Below are 15957 nucleotides of genomic sequence, written 5' to 3' on the forward strand. Positions count from 1 at the left end.
ATAGAGCAGCATGAACAACACAGCTCCATTGTATCATTACTGTAAGTTTTCTTGTTTTATATTATTGATTTTTTTTTTCCAGAACTGTGATTCTTAGATGATGTGCATCATTTTGTAAGCAAAAATAATGATGAACATTAAAGTTACCCATTTCCCACTGACTATATACAGTAACCCATTTGTTGCTAACTACACAATTACTATTTAAATAAAGTTTTTTTATCATTTGCCCATGAACATAATACTGTTATTATATAATGTCCAGTATGATGAAATATAAATATTCTACTAGAATTCTGTAGGCTGGTCCCATACTCGCACATTTACCACTTTTATGGCTCCAGCTTCATGCACATGTCCCATCAGATCATCAAAATAATGACTTCTGCACAGAGTGTTTAAGGAGACATGGGTGCTGTTTTTCTTGTGGGCATCAGTGACTTACCAACCAGTGAAATCATGTTAGTTAGGGATGTTTTGCATGTGATGTGGTTGGAGTGAGATATGTGGATGGGGATAGAGGCAATGATGTGAGGAGAGGGATAGAGGTGAGCGGAATAGCACAAAGCAAGAGTTGGATAGTGGAATAAGCTTTAAAAAATATATACCAGTAAAACTAATGGATGAGCGATTGTTGGTCACAGTGGCATGAGCAGTGCACATTTATATTTAGGCAGAGTATTCGCTCATAATGCAAAAGGCTATACAAAATCTAAATAAGCCATTGGCCATTAAAATATAAAGGATGTAGTTATAGTAATGGCCAGTAGATGGCATTGATAAGCTGATTTTCTCATTGTAATGACATCACACTGAGAGAGATTCCTATGTTAGAGAGCAGGCTGTTTTTGTTGCCGGGCACTGTAGTGTGTGTCTGTAATCCCAGTTACTTGGGAGGCTGAGGCTGGAGGAGTGTTTGAGTCCAGGAGTTCTGGTCCCCATTGAGCTATGTTGATTGGGTGTCCACACTAAATTCAGCATCAATATGGTGACTCTGGGGGAGCTCAGAGCTACCAGGTTGCTTAAAAAGAGGTGAACCGGCCCAGGTTGGAAACAGAGCAGGTCAAACCCCCTGTGCTTATCAGTAGTGGGATTGCACCTGTGAATAGCCAGTGTAGAGCAGCCTGGACAACAAAGCACAACACAGTTTCTTTATTATGTTGTTTTACTCATTCATTTTTATGATAATTTGATACCAGAGTGGTTAAAAATATTTATTATAATTTGTATATAGAGCATCATGAACAACACAGCTCCATTGTATCATTACTGTAAGTTTTCTTGTTTTATATTATTGAGTATTTTTTTTTTCAGAACTGTCATTCTTAGATGATGTGCATTATTTTGTAAGCAAAAATAATGATGAACATTAAAGTTACCCATTTCCCACTGACTATATACAGTAACCCATTTGTTGCTATCTACAGTTACTATTTAAATAAAGTTTTTTTATCATTTGCCCATGAACATAATACTGTTATTATATAATGTCCAGTATGATGAAATATAAATATTCTACTAGAATTCTGTAGACTGGTCCCATACTCGCACATTTACCACTTTTATGGCTCCAGCTTCATGCACATGTCCCATCAGATCATCAAAATAATGACTTCTGCACAGAGTGTTTAAGGAGACATGGGTGCTGTTTTTCTTGTGGGCATCAGTGACTTACCAACCAGTGAAATCATGTTAGTTAGGGATGTTTTGCATGTGATGTGGTTGGAGTGAGATATGTGGATGGGGATAGAGGCAATGATGTGAGGAGAGGGATAGAGGTGAGCGGAATAGCACAAAGCAAGAGTTGGATAGTGGAATAAGCTTTAAAAAATATATACCAGTAAAACTAATGGATGAGCGATTGTGGGGCACAGTGGCATGAGCAGTGCACATTTATATTTAGGCAGAGTATTCGCTCATAATGCAAAAGGCTATACAAAATCTAAATAAGCCATTGGCCATTAAAATATAAAGGATGTAGTTATAGTAATGGCCAGTAGATGGCATTGATAAGCTGTTTTTCTCATTGTAATGACATCACACTGAGAGAGATTCCTATGTTAGAGAGCAGGCTGTTTTTGTCGCCGGGCACTGTGGTGTGTGTCTGTAATCCCAGTTTCTTGGGAGGCTGAGGCTGGAGGAGTGTTTGAGTCCAGGAGTTCTGGTCCCCATTGAGCTATGTTGATTGGGTGTCCACACTAAGTTCAGCATCAATATGGTGACTCTGGGGGAGCTCAGAGCTACCAGGTTGCTTAAAAAGAGGTGAACCGGCCCAGGTTGGAAACAGAGCAGGTCAAACCCCCTGTGCTTATCAGTAGTGGGATTGCACCTGTGAATAGCCAGTGTAGAGCAGCCTGGACAACAAAGCACAACACAGTTTTTTTATTATGTTGTTTTACTCCATTTTTATGATAATTTGATACCAGAGTGGTTAAAAAAATTTATTATAATTTGTATATAGAGCAGCATGAACAACACAGCTCCATTGTATCATTACTGTAAGTTTTCTTGTTTTATATTATTGAGTATTTTTTTTTTCAGAACTGTCATTCTTAGATGATGTGCATTATTTTGGAAGCAAAAATAATGATGAACATTAAAGTTACCCATTTCCCACTGACTATATACAGTAACCCATTTGTTGCTATCTACAGTTACTATTTAAAAAAAGGTTTTTTATCATTTGCCCATGAACATAATACTGTTATTATATAATGTCCAGTATGATGAAATATAAATATTCGACTAGAATTCTTTAGGCTGGTCCCATACTCGCACATTTACCACTTTTATGGCTCCTGCTTCATGCACATGTCCCATCAGATCATCAAAATAATGACTTGTGCACAGAGTGTTTAAGGAGACATAGGTGCTGTTCTTCTTGTTGGCATCAGTGACTTGCCAACCAGTGAAATCATGTTAGTTAGGGATGTTTTGCATGTGATGTGGGTGGAGTGAGATATGTGGATGGGGATAGAGGCAATGATGTGAGGAGAGGGATAGAGGTGAGCGGAATAGCACAAAGCAAGAGTTAGATAGTGGAATAAGCTTTAAAAAATATATACCAGTAAAACTAATGGATGAGCGATTGTGGGGCACAGTGGCATGAGCAGTGCACATTTATATTTAGGCAGAGTATTCGCTCATAATGCAAAAGGCTATACAAAATCTAAATAAGCCATTGGCCATTAAAATATAAAGGATGTAGTTATAGTAATGGCCAGTAGATGGCATTGATAAGCTGATTTTCTCATTGTAATGACATCACACTGAGAGAGATTCCTATGTTAGAGAGCAGGCTGTTTTTGTTGCCGGGCACTGTAGTGTGTGTCTGTAATCCCAGTTACTTGGGAGGCTGAGGCTGGAGGAGTGTTTGAGTCCAGGAGTTCTGGTCCCCATTGAGCTATGTTGATTGGGTGTCCACACTAAATTCAGCATCAATATGGTGACTCTGGGGGAGCTCAGAGCTACCAGGTTGCTTAAAAAGAGGTGAACCGGCCCAGGTTGGAAACAGAGCAGGTCAAACCCCCTGTGCTTATCAGTAGTGGGATTGCACCTGTGAATAGCCAGTGTAGAGCAACCTGGACAACAAAGCACAACACAGTTTCTTTATTATGTTGTTTTACTCATTCATTTTTATGATAATTTGATACCAGAGTGGTTAAAAATATTTATTATAATTTGTATATAGAGCATCATGAACAACACAGCTCCATTGTATCATTACTGTAAGTTTTCTTGTTTTATATTATTGAGTATTTTTTTTTTCAGAACTGTCATTCTTAGATGATGTGCATTATTTTGTAAGCAAAAATAATGATGAACATTAAAGTTACCCATTTCCCACTGACTATATACAGTAACCCATTTGTTGCTATCTACAGTTACTATTTAAATAAAGTTTTTTTATCATTTGCCCATGAACATAATACTGTTATTATATAATGTCCAGTATGATGAATTATAAATATTCTACTAGAATTCTGTAGACTGGTCCCATACTCGCACATTTACCACTTTTATGGCTCCAGCTTCATGCACATGTCCCATCAGATCATCAAAATAATGACTTCTGCACAGAGTGTTTAAGGAGACATGGGTGCTGTTTTTCTTGTGGGCATCAGTGACTTACCAACCAGTGAAATCATGTTAGTTAGGGATGTTTTGCATGTGATGTGGTTGGAGTGAGATATGTGGATGGGGATAGAGGCAATGATGTGAGGAGAGGGATAGAGGTGAGCGGAATAGCACAAAGCAAGAGTTGGATAGTGGAATAAGCTTTAAAAAATATATACCAGTAAAACTAATGGATGAGCGATTGTGGGGCACAGTGGCATGAGCAGTGCACATTTATATTTAGGCAGAGTATTCGCTCATAATGCAAAAGGCTATACAAAATCTAAATAAGCCATTGGCCATTAAAATATAAAGGATGTAGTTATAGTAATGGCCAGTAGATGGCATTGATAAGCTGTTTTTCTCATTGTAATGACATCACACTGAGAGAGATTCCTATGTTAGAGAGCAGGCTGTTTTTGTCGCCGGGCACTGTGGTGTGTGTCTGTAATCCCAGTTTCTTGGGAGGCTGAGGCTGGAGGAGTGTTTGAGTCCAGGAGTTCTGGTCCCCATTGAGCTATGTTGATTGGGTGTCCACACTAAGTTCAGCATCAATATGGTGACTCTGGGGGAGCTCAGAGCTACCAGGTTGCTTAAAAAGAGGTGAACCGGCCCAGGTTGGAAACAGAGCAGGTCAAACCCCCTGTGCTTATCAGTAGTGGGATTGCACCTGTGAATAGCCAGTGTAGAGCAGCCTGGACAACAAAGCACAACACAGTTTTTTTATTATGTTGTTTTACTCCATTTTTATGATAATTTGATACCAGAGTGGTTAAAAAAATTTATTATAATTTGTATATAGAGCAGCATGAACAACACAGCTCCATTGTATCATTACTGTAAGTTTTCTTGTTTTATATTATTGAGTATTTTTTTTTTCAGAACTGTCATTCTTAGATGATGTGCATTATTTTGGAAGCAAAAATAATGATGAACATTAAAGTTACCCATTTCCCACTGACTATATACAGTAACCCATTTGTTGCTATCTACAGTTACTATTTAAATAAAGGTTTTTTATCATTTGCCCATGAACATAATACTGTTATTATATAATGTCCAGTATGATGAAATATAAATATTCTACTAGAATTCTTTAGGCTGGTCCCATACTCGCACATTTACCACTTTTATGGCTCCTGCTTCATGCACATGTCCCATCAGATCATCAAAATAATGACTTGTGCACAGAGTGTTTAAGGAGACATAGGTGCTGTTCTTCTTGTTGGCATCAGTGACTTGCCAACCAGTGAAATCATGTTAGTTAGGGATGTTTTGCATGTGATGTGGGTGGAGTGAGATATGTGGATGGGGATAGAGGCAATGATGTGAGGAGAGGGATAGAGGTGAGCGGAATAGCACAAAGCAAGAGTTAGATAGTGGAATAAGCTTTAAAAAATATATACCAGTAAAACTAATGGATGAGCGATTGTGGGGCACAGTGGCATGAGCAGTGCACATTTATATTTAGGCAGAGTATTCGCTCATAATGCAAAAGGCTATACAAAATCTAAATAAGCCATTGGCCATTAAAATATAAAGGATGTAGTTATAGTAATGGCCAGTAGATGGCATTGATAAGCTGTTTTTCTCATTGTAATGACATCACACTGAGAGAGATTCCTATGTTAGAGAGCAGGCTGTTTTCGTTGCCGGGCACTGTGGTGTGTGTCTGTAATCCCAGTTTCTTGGGAGGCTGAGGCTGGAGGAGTGTTTGAGTCCAGGAGTTCTGGTCCCCATTGAGCTATGTTGATTGGGTGTCCACACTAAGTTCAGCATCAATATGGTGACTCTGGGGGAGCTCAGAGCTACCAGGTTGCTTAAAAAGAGGTGAACCGGCCCAGGTTGGAAACAGAGCAGGTCAAACCCCCTGTGCTTATCAGTAGTGGGATTGCACCTGTATAGAGCAGCCTGGACAACAAAGCACAACACAGTTACTTTATTATGTTGTTTTACTCATTAATTTTTATGATAATTTGATACCAGAGTGGTTAAAAATATTTATTATAATTTGTATATAGAGCAGCATGAACAACACAGCTCCATTGTATCATTACTGTAAGTTTTTTTGTTTTATATTATTGATTTTTTTTTTCCAGAACTGTCATTCTTAGATGATGTGCATCATTTTGTAAGCAAAAATAATGATGAACATTAAAGTTACCCATTTCCCACTGACTATATACAGTAACCCATTTGTTGATAACTACACAGTTACTATTTAAATAAAGTTTTTTTATCATTTGCCCATGAACATAATACTGTTATTATATAATGTCCAGTATGATGAAATATAAATATTCTACTAGAATTCTGTAGGCTGGTCCCATACTCGCACATTTACCACTTTTATGGCTCCAGCTTCATGCACATGTCCCATCAGATCATCAAAATAATGACTTCTGCACAGAGTATTTAAGGAGACATGGGCGCTGTTTTTCTTGTGGGCATCAGTAACTTGCCAATCAGTGAAATCATGTTAGTTAGGGATGTTTTCCATGTGATGTGGGTGGAGTGAGATATGTGGATGGGGATAGAGGCAATGATGTGAGGAGAGGGATAAAGGGGAGCGGAATAGCACAAAGCAAGAGTTAGATAGTGGAATAAGCTTTAAAAAATATATACCAGTAAAACTAATGGATGAGCGATTGTGGGGCACAGTGGCATGAGCAGTGCACATTTATATTTAGGCAGAGTATTCGCTCATAATGCAAAAGGCTATACAAAATCTAAATAAGCCATTGGCCATTAAAATATAAAGGATGTAGTTATAGTAATGGCCAGTAGATGGCATTGATAAGCTGTTTTTCTCATTGTAATGACATCACACTGAGAGAGATTCCTATGTTAGAGAGCAGGCTGTTTTCGTTGCCGGGCACTGTGGTGTGTGTCTGTAATCCCAGTTTCTTGGGAGGCTGAGGCTGGAGAAGTGTTTGAGTCCAGGAGTTCTGGTCCCCATTGAGCTATGTTGATTGGGTGTCCACACTAAGTTTAGCATCAATATGGTGACTCTGGGGGAGCTCAGAGCTACCAGGTTGCTTAAAAAGAGGTGAACCGGCCCAGGTTGGAAACAGAGCAGGTCAAACCCCCTGTGCTTATCAGTAGTGGGATTGCACCTGTGAATAACCAGTGTAGAACAGCCTGGACAACAAAGCACAACACAGTTTCTTTATTATGTTGTTTTACTCATTCATTTTTATGATAATTTGATACCAGAGTGGTTAAAAATATTTATTATAATTTGTATATAGAGCAGCATGAACAACACAGCTCCATTGTATCATTACTGTAAGTTTTCTTGTTTTATATTATTGAGTATTTTTTTTTTCAGAACTGTCATTCTTAGATGATGTGCATTATTTTGTAAGCAAAAATAATGATGAACATTAAAGTTACCCATTTCCCACTGACTATATACAGTAACCCATTTGTTGCTATCTACAGTTACTATTTAAATAAAGGTTTTTTATCATTTGCCCATGAACATAATACTGTTATTATATAATGTCCAGTATGATGAAATATAAATATTCTACTAGAATTCTTTAGGCTGGTCCCATACTCGCACATTTACCACTTTTATGGCTCCTGCTTCATGCACATGTCCCATCAGATCATCAAAATAATGACTTCTGCACAGAGTGTTTAAGGAGACATAGGTGCTGTTCTTCTTGTTGGCATCAGTGACTTGCCAACCAGTGAAATCATATTAGTTAGGGATGTTTTGCATGTGATGTGGGTGGAGTGAGATATGTGGATGGGGATAGAGGCAATGATGTGAGGAGAGGGATAGAGGTGAGCGGAATAGCACAAAGCAAGAGTTGGATAGTGGAATAAGCTTTAAAAAATATATACCAGTAAAACTAATGGATGAGCGATTGTGGGGCACAGTGGCATGAGCAGTGCACATTTATATTTAGGCAGAGTATTCGCTCATTATGCAAAAGGCTATACAAAATCTAAATAAGCCATTGGCCATTAAAATATAATGGATGTAGTTATAGTAATGGCCAGTAGATGGCATTGATAAGCTGTTTTTCTCATTGTAATGACATCACACTGAGAGAGATTCCTATGTTATAGAGCAGGCTGTTTTCCTTGCTGGGCACTGTGGTGTGTGTCTGTAATCCCAGCTGTTTGGGAGGCTGAGGCTGAAGGAGTGTTTGAGTCCAGGAGTTCTGGTCCCCATTGAGCTATGTTGATTGGGTGTCCACACTAAGTTCAGCATCAATATGGTGACTCTGGGGGAGCTCAGAGCTACCAGGTTGCTTAAAAAGAGGTGACCCGGCCCAGGTTGGAAACAGAGCAGGTCAAACCCCCTGTGCTTATCAGTAGTGGGATTGCACCCGTGAATAGCCAGTGTAGAGCAGCCTGGACAACAAAGCACAACACAGTTTCTTTATTATGTTGTTTTACTCATTAATTTTTATGATAATTTGATACCAGAGTGGTTAAAAATATTTATTATAATTTGTATATAGAGCAGCATGAACAACACAGCTCCATTGTATCATTACTGTAAGTTTTCTTGTGTTATATTATTGAGTATTTTTTTTTTCAGAACTTTCATTCTTAGATGATGTGCATCATTTTGTAAGCAAAAATAATGATGAACATTAAAGTTACCCATTTCCCACTGACTATATACAGTAACCCATTTGTTGCTAACTACACAGTTACTATTTAAATAAAGTTTTTTTATCATTTGCCCATGAACATAATACTGTTATTATATAATGTCCAGTATGATGAAATATAAATATTCTACTAGAATTCTGTAGGCTGGTCTCATACTCGCACATTTACCACTTTTATGGCCCCAGCTTCATGCACATGTCCCATCAGATCATCAAAATAATGACTTCTGCACAGAGTATTTAAGGAGACATGGGTGCTGTTTTTCTTGTGGGCATCAGTGACTTACCAACCAGTGAAATCATGTTAGTTAGGGATGTTTTGCATGTGATGTGGTTGGAGTGAGATATGTGGATGGGGATAGAGGCAATGATGTGAGGAGAGGGATAGAGGTGAGCGGAATAGCACAAAGCAAGAGTTAGATAGTGGAATAAGCTTTAAAAAATATATACCAGTAAAACTAATGGATGAGCGATTGTGGGGCACAGTGGCATGAGCAGTGCACATTTATATTTAGGCAGAGTATTCGCTCATAATGCAAAAGGCTATACAAAATCTAAATAAGCCATTGGCCATTCAAATATAAAGGATGTAGTTATAGTAATGGCCAGTAGATGGCATTGATAAGCTGTTTTTCTCATTGTAATGACATCACACTGAGAGAGATTCCTATGTTAGAGAGCAGGCTGTTTTTGTTGCCGGGCACTGTGGTGTGTGTCTGTAATCCCAGTTTCTTGGGAGGCTGAGGCTGGAGGAGTGTTTGAGTCCAGGAGTTCTGGTCCCCATTGAGCTATGTTGATTGGGTGTCCACACTAAGTTCAGCATCAATATGGTGACTCTGGGGGAGCTCAGAGCTACCAGGTTGCTTAAAAAGAGGTGAACCGGCCCAGGTTGGAAACAGAGCAGGTCAAACCCCCTGTGCTTATCAGTAGTGGGATTGCACCTGTGAATAGCCAGTGTAGAGCAGCCTGGACAACAAAGCACAACACAGTTTTTTTATTATGTTGTTTTACTCCTTCATTTTTATGATAATTTGATACCAGAGTGGTTAAAAAAATTTATTATAATTTGTATATAGAGCAGCATGAACAACACAGCTCCATTGTATCATTACTGTAAGTTTTCTTGTTTTATATTATTGAGTATTTTTTTTTTCAGAACTGTCATTCTTAGATGATGTGCATTATTTTGGAAGCAAAAATAATGATGAACATTAAAGTTACCCATTTCCCACTGACTATATACAGTAACCCATTTGTTGCTATCTACAGTTACTATTTAAATAAAGGTTTTTTATCATTTGCCCATGAACATAATACTGTTATTATATAATGTCCAGTATGATGAAATATAAATATTCTACTAGAATTCTTTAGGCTGGTCCCATACTCGCACATTTACCACTTTTATGGCTCCTGCTTCATGCACATGTCCCATCAGATCATCAAAATAATGACTTGTGCACAGAGTGTTTAAGGAGACATAGGTGCTGTTCTTCTTGTTGGCATCAGTGACTTGCCAACCAGTGAAATCATGTTAGTTAGGGATGTTTTGCATGTGATGTGGGTGGAGTGAGATATGTGGATGGGGATAGAGGCAATGATGTGAGGAGAGGGATAGAGGTGAGCGGAATAGCACAAAGCAAGAGTTAGATAGTGGAATAAGCTTTAAAAAATATATACCAGTAAAACTAATGGATGAGCGATTGTGGGGCACAGTGGCATGAGCAGTGCACATTTATATTTAGGCAGAGTATTCGCTCATAATGCAAAAGGCTATACAAAATCTAAATAAGCCATTGGCCATTAAAATATAAAGGATGTAGTTATAGTAATGGCCAGTAGATGGCATTGATAAGATGTTTTTCTCATTGTAATGACATCACACTGAGAGAGATTCCTATGTTAGAGAGCAGGCTGTTTTCGTTGCCGGGCACTGTGGTGTGTGTCTGTAATCCCAGTTTCTTGGGAGGCTGAGGCTGGAGGAGTGTTTGAGTCCAGGAGTTCTGGTCCCCATTGAGCTATGTTGATTGGGTGTCCACACTAAGTTCAGCATCAATATGGTGACTCTGGGGGAGCTCAGAGCTACCAGGTTGCTTAAAAAGAGGTGAACCGGCCCAGGTTGGAAACAGAGCAGGTCAAACCCCCTGTGCTTATCAGTAGTGGGATTGCACCTGTGAATAGCCAGTGTAGAGCAGCCTGGACAACAAAGCACAACACAGTTACTTTATTATGTTGTTTTACTCATTCATTTTTATGATCATTTGATACCAGAGTGGTTAAAAATATTTATTATAATTTGTATATAGAGCAGCATGAACAACACAGCTCCATTGTATCATTACTGTAAGTTTTCTTGTTTTATATTATTGAGTATTTTTTTTTTCAGAACTGTCATTCTTAGATGATGTGCATTATTTTGTAAGCAAAAATAATGATGAACATTAAAGTTACCCATTTCCCACTGACTATATACAGTAACCCATTTGTTGCTAACTACACAGTTACTATTTAAATAAAGGTTTTTTATCATTTGCCCATGAACATAATACTGTTATTATATAATGTCCAGTATGATGAAATTTAAATATTCTACTAGAATTCTGTAGGCTGATCTCATACTCGCACATTTACCACTTTTATGGCTCCAGCTTCATGCACATGTCCCATCAGATCATCAAAATAATGACTTCTGCACAGAGTATTTAAGGAGACATGGGTGCTGTTTTTCTTGTGGGCATCAGTGACTTACCAACCAGTGAAATCATGTTAGTTAGGGATGTTTTGCATGTGATGTGGTTGGAGTGAGATATGTGGATGGGGATAGAGGCAATGATGTGAGGAGAGGGATAGAGGTGAGCGGAATAGCACAAAGCAAGAGTTAGATAGTGGAATAAGCTTTAAAAAATATATACCAGTAAAACTAATGGATGAGCGATTGTTGGTCACAGTGGCATGAGCAGTGCACATTTATATTTAGGCAGAGTATTCGCTCATAATGCAAAAGGCTATACAAAATCTAAATAAGCCATTGGCCATTAAAATATAAAGGATGTAGTTATAGTAATGGCCAGTAGATGGCATTGATAAGCTGTTTTTCTCATTGTAATGACATCACACTGAGAGAGATTCCTATGTTAGAGAGCAGGCTGTTTTCGTTGCCAGGCACTGTGGTGTGAGTCTGTAATCCCAGTTACTTGGGAGGCTGAGGTTGGAGGAGTGTTTGAGTCCAGGAGTTCTGGTCCCCATTGAGCTATGTTGATTGGGTGTCCACACTAAGTTCAGCATCAATATGGTGACTCTGGGGGAGCTCAGAGCTACCAGGTTGCTTAAAAAGAGGTGAACCGGACCAGGTTAGAAACAGAGCAGGTCAAACCCCCTGTGCTTATCAGTAGTGGGATTGCACCTGTGAATAGCCAGTGTAGAGAAGCCTGAACAACAAAGCACAACACAGTTTCTTTATTATGTTGTTTTACTCATTCATTTTTATGATAATTTGATACCAGAGTGGTTAAAAATATTCATTATAATTTGTATATAGAGCAGCATGAACAACACAGCTCCATTGTATCATTACTGTAAATTTTCTTGTTTTATATTATTGAGTATTTTTTTTTTCAGAACTGTGATTCTTAGATGATGTGCATCATTTTGTAAGCAAAAATAATGATGAACATTAAAGTTACCCATTTCCCACTGACTATATACAGTAACCCATTTGTTGCTAACTACACAGTTACTATTTAAATAAAGTTTTTTTATCATTTGCCCATGAACATAATACTGTTATTATATAATGTCCAGTATGATGAAATATAAATATTCTACTAGAATTCTGTAGGCTGGTCCCATACTCGCACATTTACCACTTTTATGGCTCCAGCTTCATGCACATGTCCCATCAGATCATCAAAATAATGACTTCTGCACAGAGTATTTAAGGAAACATGGGTGCTGTTTTTCTTGTGGGCATCAGTAACTTGCCAATCAGTGAAATCATGTTAGTTAGGGATGTTTTCCATGTGATGTGGGTGGAGTGAGATATGTGGATGGGGATAGAGGCAATGATGTGAGGAGAGGGATAGAGGGGAGCGGAATAGCACAAAGCAAGAGTTAGATAGTGGAATAAGCTTTAAAAAATATATACCAGTAAAACTAATGGATGAGCGATTGTGGGGCACAGTGGCATGAGCAGTGCACATTTATATTTAGGCAGAGTATTCGCTCATAATGCAAAAGGCTATACAAAATCTAATTAAGCCATTGGCCATTAAAATATAAAGGATGTAGTTATAGTAATGGCCAGTAGATGGCATTGATAAGCTGTTTTTCTCATTGTAATGACATCACACTGAGAGAGATTCCTATGTTAGAGAGCAGGCTGTTTTCGTTGCCGGGCACTGTGGTGTGTGTCTGTAATCCCAGTTTCTTGGGAGGCTGAGGCTGGAGGAGTGTTTGAGTCCAGGAGTTCTGGTCCCCATTGAGCTATGTTGATTGGGTGTCCACACTAAGTTCAGCATCAATATGGTGACTCTGGGGGAGCTCAGAGCTACCAGGTTGCTTAAAAAGAGGTGAACCGGCCCAGGTTGGAAACAGAGCAGGTCAAACCCCCTGTGCTTATCAGTAGTGGGATTGCACCTGTGAATAGCCAGTGTAGAGCAGCCTGGACAACAAAGCACAACACAGTTTTTTTATTATGTTGTTTTACTCATTCATTTTTATGATAATTTGATACCAGAGTGGTTAAAAAAATTTATTATAATTTGTATATAGAGCAGCATGAACAACACAGCTCCATTGTATCATTACTGTAAGTTTTCTTGTTTTATATTATTGAGTATTTTTTTTTCAGAACTGTCATTCTTAGATGATGTGCATCATTTTGTAAGCAAAAATAATGATGAACATTAAAGTTACCCATTTCCCACTGACTATATACAGTAACCCATTTGTTGCTATCTACAGTTACTATTTAAATAAAGTTTTTTTATCATTTGCCCATGAACATAATACTGTTATTATATAATGTCCAGTATGATGAAATATAAATATTCTACTAGAATTCTGAAGGCTGGTCCCATACTCGCACATTTACCACTTTTATGGCTCCAGCTTCATGCACATGTCCCATCAGATCATCAAAATAATGACTTCTGCACAGAGTGTTTAAGGAGACATGGGTGCTGTTTTTCTTGTGGGCATCAGTGACTTACCAACCAGTGAAATCATGTTAGTTAGGGATGTTTTGCATGTGATGTGGTTGGAGTGAGATATGTGGATGGGGATAGAGGCAATGATGTGAGGAGAGGGATAGAGGTGAGCGGAATAGCACAAAGCAAGAGTTGGATAGTGGAATAAGCTTTAAAAAATATATACCAGTAAAACTAATGGATGAGCGATTGTGGGGCACAGTGGCATGAGCAGTGCACATTTATATTTAGGCAGAGTATTCGCTCATAATGCAAAAGGCTATACAAAATCTAAATAAGCCATTGGCCATTAAAATATAAAGGATGTAGTTATAGTAATGGCCAGTAGATGGCATTGATAAGCTGTTTTTCTCATTGTAATGACATCACACTGAGAGAGATTCCTATGTTAGAGAGCAGGCTGTTTTCGTTGCCGGGCACTGTGGTGTGTGTCTGTAATCCCAGTTTCTTGGGAGGCTGAGGCTGGAGGAGTGTTTGAGTCCAGGAGCTCTGGTCCCCATTGAGCTATGTTGTTTGGGTGTCCACACTAAGTTCAGCATCAATATGGTGACTCTGGGGGAGCTCAGAGCTACCAGGTTGCTTAAAAAGAGGTGAACCGGCCCAGGTTGGAAACAGAGCAGGTCAAACCCCCTGTGCTTATCAGTAGTGGGATTGCACCTGTGAATAGCCAGTGTAGAGCAGCCTGGACAACAAAGCACAACACAGTTTTTTTTATTATGTTGTTTTACTCCTTCATTTTTATGATAATTTGATACCAGAGTGGTTAACAAAATTTATTATAATTTGTATATAGAGCAGCATGAACAACACAGCTCCATTGTATCATTACTGTAAGTTTTCTTGTTTTATATTATTGAGTATTTTTTTTTTCAGAACTGTCATTCTTAGATGATGTGCATTATTTTGGAAGCAAAAATAATGATGAACATTAAAGTTACCCATTTCCCACTGACTATATACAGTAACCCATTTGTTGCTATCTACAGTTACTATTTAAATAAAGGTTTTTTATCATTTGCCCATGAACATAATACTGTTATTATATAATGTCCAGTATGATGAAATATAAATATTCTACTAGAATTCTTTAGGCTGGTCCCATACTCGCACATTTACCACTTTTATGGCTCCTGCTTCGTGCACATGTCCCATCAGATCATCAAAATAATGACTTGTGCACAGAGTGTTTAAGGAGACATAGGTGCTGTTCTTCTTGTTGGCATCAGTGACTTGCCAACCAGTGAAATCATGTTAGTTAGGGATGTTTTGCATGTGATGTGGGTGGAGTGAGATATGTGGATGGGGATAGAGGCAATGATGTGAGGAGAGGGATAGAGGTGAGCGGAATAGCACAAAGCAAGAGTTAGATAGTGGAATAAGCTTTAAAAAATATATACCAGTAAAACTAATGGATGAGCGATTGTGGGGCACAGTGGCATGAGCAGTGCACATTTATATTTAGGCAGAGTATTCGCTCATAATGCAAAAGGCTATACAAAATCTAAATAAGCCATTGGCCATTAAAATATAAAGGATGTAGTTATAGTAATGGCCAGTAGATGGCATTGATAAGATGTTTTTCTCATTGTAATGACATCACACTGAGAGAGATTCCTATGTTAGAGAGCAGGCTGTTTTCGTTGCCGGGCACTGTGGTGTGTGTCTGTAATCCCAGTTTCTTGGGAGGCTGAGGCTGGAGGAGTGTTTGAGTCCAGGAGTTCTGGTCCCCATTGAGCTATGTTGATTGGGTGTCCACACTAAGTTCAGCATCAATATGGTGACTCTGGGGGAGCTCAGAGCTACCAGGTTGCTTAAAAAGAGGTGAACCGGCCCAGGTTGGAAACAGAGCAGGTCAAACCCCCTGTGCTTATCAGTAGTGGGATTGCACCTGTGAATAGCCAGTGTAGAGCAGCCTGGACAACAAAGCACAACACAGTTTTTTTATTATGTTGTTTTACTCCTTCATTTTTATGATAATTTGATACCAGAGTGGTTAA

General features: G+C 38.6%; 13 non-coding genes across 13 annotated transcripts; all 13 read left to right on the plus strand.

Moving 5' to 3' along the window:
• The first annotated feature begins 853 nt into the window (after positions 1 to 853).
• LOC148478643 (signal recognition particle RNA) lies at positions 854 to 1153 on the plus strand. Its single transcript, XR_015872074.1, has one exon.
• A 930-nt stretch (positions 1154 to 2083) lies between these two features.
• On the plus strand, positions 2084 to 2383 carry LOC148478644 (signal recognition particle RNA). The gene has a single exon (XR_015872131.1).
• Positions 2384 to 3310: 927 nt separating this feature from the next.
• On the plus strand, positions 3311 to 3610 carry LOC148478645 (signal recognition particle RNA). The gene has a single exon (XR_015872170.1).
• A 930-nt stretch (positions 3611 to 4540) lies between these two features.
• Positions 4541 to 4840, plus strand: LOC148478646 (signal recognition particle RNA). Its single transcript, XR_015872142.1, has one exon.
• Positions 4841 to 5767: 927 nt separating this feature from the next.
• Positions 5768 to 6056, plus strand: LOC148478647 (signal recognition particle RNA). Its single transcript, XR_015872343.1, has one exon.
• A 930-nt stretch (positions 6057 to 6986) lies between these two features.
• Positions 6987 to 7286, plus strand: LOC148478648 (signal recognition particle RNA). The gene has a single exon (XR_015872382.1).
• Positions 7287 to 8216: 930 nt separating this feature from the next.
• On the plus strand, positions 8217 to 8516 carry LOC148478649 (signal recognition particle RNA). Its single transcript, XR_015872089.1, has one exon.
• A 932-nt stretch (positions 8517 to 9448) lies between these two features.
• LOC148478650 (signal recognition particle RNA) lies at positions 9449 to 9748 on the plus strand. Its single transcript, XR_015872153.1, has one exon.
• Positions 9749 to 10678: 930 nt separating this feature from the next.
• Positions 10679 to 10978, plus strand: LOC148478651 (signal recognition particle RNA). Its single transcript, XR_015872045.1, has one exon.
• Positions 10979 to 11910: 932 nt separating this feature from the next.
• Positions 11911 to 12210, plus strand: LOC148478652 (signal recognition particle RNA). Its single transcript, XR_015872303.1, has one exon.
• Positions 12211 to 13142: 932 nt separating this feature from the next.
• LOC148478653 (signal recognition particle RNA) lies at positions 13143 to 13442 on the plus strand. The gene has a single exon (XR_015872164.1).
• Positions 13443 to 14371: 929 nt separating this feature from the next.
• LOC148478654 (signal recognition particle RNA) lies at positions 14372 to 14671 on the plus strand. The gene has a single exon (XR_015872080.1).
• A 931-nt stretch (positions 14672 to 15602) lies between these two features.
• LOC148478655 (signal recognition particle RNA) lies at positions 15603 to 15902 on the plus strand. Its single transcript, XR_015872175.1, has one exon.
• Positions 15903 to 15957: the final 55 nt, after the last annotated feature.

The sequence above is a fragment of the Taudactylus pleione genome, unplaced genomic scaffold, assembly GCF_031769625.1.
Source record: "Taudactylus pleione unplaced genomic scaffold, aTauple2 ptg000652l, whole genome shotgun sequence".
NCBI lineage: Eukaryota > Metazoa > Chordata > Amphibia > Anura > Myobatrachidae > Taudactylus > Taudactylus pleione.